Consider the following 6,000-nt stretch of genomic DNA (forward strand, 5'->3'; position numbering starts at 1 on the left):
ATTTGGACATATCAGAAAAAGACTGAAAAATAAAAAGCTATAACTTTACTACATAGAAATCCAATTTTTTTGTACATGATATATCTGTAGTTATATCCATTGATACAAACAGGAACTTGTATGCAAATGGCAAGTGCAACAGTGTTGTTCAACATTTATTAATTTAGGACAATGCCTGATATGTAGTACAAGCTTAAATATTTATTGAGCAAATGATATTTTATATGTATTTATATTTCAAAATTATATTCTATACATTCAAGATGATATAGCATTAAATCTGATTTTTTTCACTCAATACATTGCAAAAATCTTTCTAGATCACAAAATTTTAAAAAATATTTTGGAAACTAAATTTTATCCATTTAGAGATATAGTACATTAACTTATTTTAAAAGCTTGCTATTGTGGAATTAATTTTATTTTAAATATTTTTCCATATCACAGATAACACTGTAATAAACATATATATATATAAATCTTCATATGGAATTCAGATGACTGCCTTAGGATATATTTCTGTATCAAGGATTATGAGTTTTAGTGCAGAGTCCCATATTATTACCTCAAATAACTGAATGAATACACTCTTCACTGAGCATCATAAAAGAAGATCCCATTAAGGGTGCAATTCTTATGAAATTAGGACCACTTCTTACTCCAATAGTGATACTGGTTTTGTGACAAGTATTGTTTCTATGACTAAGATGATTTCCGAAATTAAATACACTCACTGAAGATAATAGGAAGGGAACAGTGTTTTCAAGAGAATACGCTCACAACAAGCCTCTTCTACGTGTAAGGAAAGCTGCTCAGCTGCTGTAACTATTGACCAGGAATGATGAGAGCATCCACCACACACATAATGGTTCCAAGACTTGATAAATCGAGTCTCCTTGTTTCAAGCATTGACAAGCTATTAAATTTACCTTCACCAATGCTTTGATTTTTAAGAATCCCTAAGTGAGCTTGCTTGTAGTATTTTCTTTGATTTTCCTTCATTAAAAAAAAAAAAAAAAGACTTCCAACTAGATCAGACAATAAGACATCCAATGAAGACTTGAATATGTGCTCACTTTTTACCTCTTACTTTTTAAAATTGATTCTTAAAAGTACATTTGTCTAACAAGGAGTCATCTTTGTTCTATTATAAATTGTCATCAAATTCTGAGCATTTCCTTCATTTTACTGGCATCAAAATAAATGATATCCTATTCAATTTCTATTTAGTTACTAAGTCATTGTATTCAAAAGTATTCCGTTCCTGCTGTGCAAAGGTCAAACATCCTTGACACCCATCCGGTTTTAGACTGCCTAGATTCTCCATCCTTTTCATGCAATTTAACAAATGTTAAAGTAGCAGTTGCAATATTATTTTTTAAACTCCCTAAAACTTTTTAAATGTTGTTGCTTTCCATTACACGCAGGTATCCTGGGCTTTTCAAAGTTTGCGTCACACCACTCATTTTTACAAAAGACCCACATTAGTACCTGCTTCCGCTAACCAAAAGTAATCTGAAGATTTTCAATTTTACGAAAAAAGGCAAAAAGTGAAAATAGTGTTCAGCATGCGTTTGGCAGCAATCATTATAGAGGCAGCAGCATGCCCTGCAGCGAGAGTGGCCCCACCAAACCCCTTCCCAGGGAACGACATTCAGCATCTCAGCATCAAGCTGCCGGAGCTGGGAACCGTGTCTGTGAACATCTGTGCTTTATCTCGGTTTATCTCGCACCTCTATTAGCAGTGTGTGTCCCAAGGTACCAGAAAAGCCTGAATGCTCATACGGGTGTTACGTTAAGTGTAAAACTGAATGTAATTAAGAGCATTTGGTATGAGTTGGTAGGTTATTTATTTATTTATTTTTTTTAGTCTGGGAACACTTAAATTTTTCCCATATAAATTAATGTTAACTGCTTCTTTGCTTTATGCCATTTTGGTTTAAGATAAGTTTTCATAGGAATGCTCTACTTTTGAATAGTGGGTGAAACCATTACAGTGTTGACCCAAATGAAAAAGCAAGCTCAAAATTGTCAAGGAAAGAAAAAAAAGAAAGAAAGAGAGAGAGAGAGAGAGAGAGAGAGAGAGAGAGAGAGAGAGAGAGAGAGGAGGGAGAGAAGAAAGAAAAGAAAGAAAGAAGGAAGGAAGGAAGGAAGGAAGGAAGGAAGGAAGGAAGGAAGGAAGGAAGGAAGGAAGGAAAGGAAGGAAGGAAGGAAGGAAGGAAGGAAGGAAGGAAGGAAGGAAGGAAGGAAGGAAGGAAGGAAGGAAGGAAGAGAGGGAGATGAGTTCAATGAGAAATAGCAGAAAAATTACAATTTGGAACACACATACTGTAGCAAGCTACAGGCAAACCCACTGAGGGTTTGGGGTAGGCTGTATTTATGGACAGGGAACAGGAAGTGGGGAGAGTTTAGAGTCTGTTAAAATGAAATCAGAGACCAGCTTTGAAAATTCCTCAAGCAGACAAAACCAATCCGGTCACACAAATAAAGCTCCATTTAGACCAATTTGGTGAGACCAACTCGGCCTGGGTTGGTCTTGTTCACATTTCTGGAAACAGAGGTTTATAAGCTTATGGTTTATGAGCAAAACTGTCAAGGTTGATATGAGGCCACCTGATTAACACCCCCTACTGTTTAAAAAAATGCCACAGGATCAGTTTTCTGTAAACCAGGCATTTATAGGAAATCATCTATCAGTCTTTTAGTTTTGTTTTTCTGAGGGCACATGCCTGCGACTGTCCACTTGATATCCTCTAGTTCACTTTAGACTGAAATTCTTTCACAGCAGTATGATCTCATTTTGATAAAAACTAACTATCCGCATGTAGGTATGTAATATGTATTTGTAATGAGAATAGGAAAGAATCCAGAAAGACATTACTTTTTACAGTATATTGTTGTGGAAGTCCACACTGGGGCAGTGAGTGAGTTGACTCTGTTGCCATGATTATGTATTACACGTTTGCTCTTAAAAAGCCAACGAAGGGCCAGCCAGAGGGGCTCCGTGGTTAAGCATCAACCCTTGAACCAGGAGGTCACAGGTGGATTCCCTGACAGGTTACAAGCAGGGGTTGTTGGCTCAATCCCCAGTGGGGGTGGGGGGGAGGTGGGGGAGGATGCAGGAAGCAGCAGATCAATGATTCTCTCACATCACTGATGTTCCTCTCTCTCCCTCTCCCTTCCTCTCTGAAATAAAAAATAAATATATATGCTATTATTTTTTTAAGCCAACAAAGATTTTTTTAAAATATATTCTTATTGATTTCAGAGAAGAAGGGAGAGGGAAAGAGAGATGGAAAACATCAATGATGCGAGAGAATCATCGATCGGCTGCCTCCTGCAAGCCCCCCACTGGGGACCAAGCCCACAACCCGGGCATATGCCCTTGGCCAGAATTGAACCCGGGACCCTTCAGTCTGCAGGCCAATGCTCTATCCACTGAGCCAAACTGGCTAGGGCAAAGATTTTTTAAAAAATAATGGTATCTTCACAGAAATGTGACCTAGCCCAACTTAAAAATAAGTATCTACTCTGGAGTTACTTTTCTGATACAGGATATAATTCATGTTGGTGGATAAGGAGCCAATCCTTGTTGGTCCACCTTTCAGGGTTGATTTTAGTCAAAGGCTTGCTCTCAGACTATAGGGTTGTTTTTCTCCTTGCAAAGAACTAGGTGAAAAGAAGCAAGAAGGAACTTTGCTCTTATTTAGACAACTTTCTAAATACCTGTGTTAACATGCCCTTATGATTAAGACTACTTTAAATGCATCCTTTCTAAAGGCACAGGGAGGTTAACCCTCCACACTGGAGTGTGTCACTAACCCAGCCAGCTGTCTCACTGCTGTGCACAGCCGAGTGTGACTGACTATGTGCTTTATAATGTAAAATGAAGGATGCCTCAAACAACTATTTAGTTCTGCAGAGTTAGTGTTTGCTGGGAAGAGCACCAACTTTTTTTTTTGCAGCAGCAGCAGCAGCTCTCCCTTAAAAACTATTTGTGGGCAAGCTCCAAAACCAACACCATTTTCCCCCTTAAGGAATCAACCCGTGGTTTTTCAACCTCCCATCCTCTTCATTACCTTTGAGACAGAGCCAAAATTGCCTTAAACTCCTGCATTTCAAAATGAGATGACCAAGGTGGGGGGGGGGGGGGGGTAGGACGCAAGCATAATTTGCCTTTCCACAAAACCCAGCATTCAGAAAAGATAAAATAATTCCTCTTTCGAAATCAAGGGGCTGAAAATGGTGTGTTTTTCCTTAAAAAGAAGTTCGACAGCCCTAACGTCTAGTTTTGAGGCAGTTCATCAACCCTGAACACCATCACTGGGGGAGAGGGCGAGCAGGAGGGGAGAGTGAGACAGAGAAGGAGAGAAAGGGAAGACGGCGGATATGAAACCGAAGGCAGGGATCAGCCCGAAGGGGTTCGCTCTCCCCCCTTACCGCGTCCGCCCCGGGCACGCATCACAGCACGACGATCCCGAGTCCCAAGAAGCAAGAGAAGAGCCAAGCACAGATCCGAAGGGTGGAGACGGGTGGTGCTTCCACGCCAGCCATCTGCCTCGGGAATTTAAAAAATAAAGTAAAAAATTTTAAATAAAAATCACTTCTCAGACAGCTCCCCAACTCAGCTGCCGGAGCTGGCGCCGGGCCGGGCAGACGGCGACCTCCTCTTCCCTTTCCCAGTCCGGCCTCCGCCGGCTCCGGCGCTGCGGGCGCCCCGGCCAATCGCCCGCCGCCCCGCCGCCCCGCCTCCCGTGACGCCGGGGGCGGAGCCGGCAGCTGGGCCGCCCGGGCTCCAGGTGTGGGACTCGGGGCCGTTCCTCAGCGCGGAGCCCCGGCCCGGGGCCTCCCCGTCTCAGGGCGGACGGCCTGCGGTGGACGGCCTGGCTCCTTCGCGTTTTGCTGAAACTCTGTGTAACAAGGCCCCCATTCACCCAGGCTTGAAACGCTTGGCAATTATTTTTTGGAGTGTAAAGGGATAACATGGAAACATTTAATGTTCTTGTTTTAGAACTAGAAAAGAAACGGAGAAAAATAGCTCAGTTCTGATTGCTTTTTTTTATTTATTTCCTCCCTCATTAAATAGAATGTGGCTTTATCCACTCACCTGCCAGGCTCTGTTAGCTTAAAACTCACAGCTAATTTTTTTTTTCTTCCTTTTACGCCTAAGTAAATTCTAACAACCTTGTCTGGTCTCTCAAAAGTTCTGATCCAAGAAGTGCTTTGAGAAAGGGAAAGGGCATTTGTTGAAGGCAGAACCAATGGTGGCAATAATTCGGGCCGAAACCTAATGGTCACTGGCTGCCAATTGTTGTATCTCCCAGAAACAAGATTAAAAGAGGAGCCAAAGCCTCCACAATTCTCCAGTTTTGTGCCTCTGTCTTCCAGGTTCTCAAATGCGTAGCGAGAGTGAAGAAGACGAAATGACCATCCACCTGTTGCGCCAAGACAGACACGTGGAGCTGACTTGCCAACTCCCCCAGACCAGCCTGCAGCGGCTGAACGAGCTCCTTCAGCCTCAGCAGGAGAGGGGTGCGGCTCCCAGACCCGGAGAAACACGTTCCGGGTGTGGCTTCCCGTGATGGGCAGCTCAGGAGACCTGCAGGCCAGGGCACATCTCCGGAGTTGTCAGCTCCGGAAACCAACCCAGCCTAGCAGAGCGCACGGTTACTGATGCGGCCTCTGAAATTCCTGGCCCTGATTACACGTTTTGCAATCATGTGCCTGTCCCTAACATGATCGGAGAGAAAACCAATTTCCTCTCAAGCCCGTCTTCTTGAGACTCTAAGTGGGCGTCCCAGAGTCTCCCCAGTCGGCACTGCAGCTGTCCTCCTGGTGGGCCTTCCCGGGAGGATGTGTGCCGGAACCATCCCGCGGACGGCTGGCACGTCCAGCCTGTTCGGGTGACTTAAATCAGTGGTTTTAACGAGCTGCACATCACAGTCAACTGGGAGCTTGATGCCAAGGCCCCACCCAGGCCAATTAAACTGGAATCTCAGG

General features: G+C 43.2%; 1 protein-coding gene across 1 annotated transcript in view; it reads right to left on the minus strand.

Moving 5' to 3' along the window:
* The window catches only part of ATP10D (ATPase phospholipid transporting 10D (putative)), a 78,693-nt gene extending 74,108 nt beyond the window's left edge, over positions 1-4,585 (minus strand). Inside the window, exon 1 of the mRNA XM_079771842.1 lies at positions 4,441-4,585. The gene's annotated coding sequence lies outside the window, so the exon portion shown is untranslated. The remainder of the gene's footprint in view (positions 1-4,440) is intronic.
* Between the last annotated feature and the right edge of the window lie 1,415 nt (positions 4,586-6,000).

This window comes from Cnephaeus nilssonii (genome assembly GCF_951640355.1).
Source record: "Cnephaeus nilssonii genome assembly, chromosome: 1".
Taxonomy (NCBI): Eukaryota; Metazoa; Chordata; class Mammalia; order Chiroptera; family Vespertilionidae; genus Cnephaeus; species Cnephaeus nilssonii.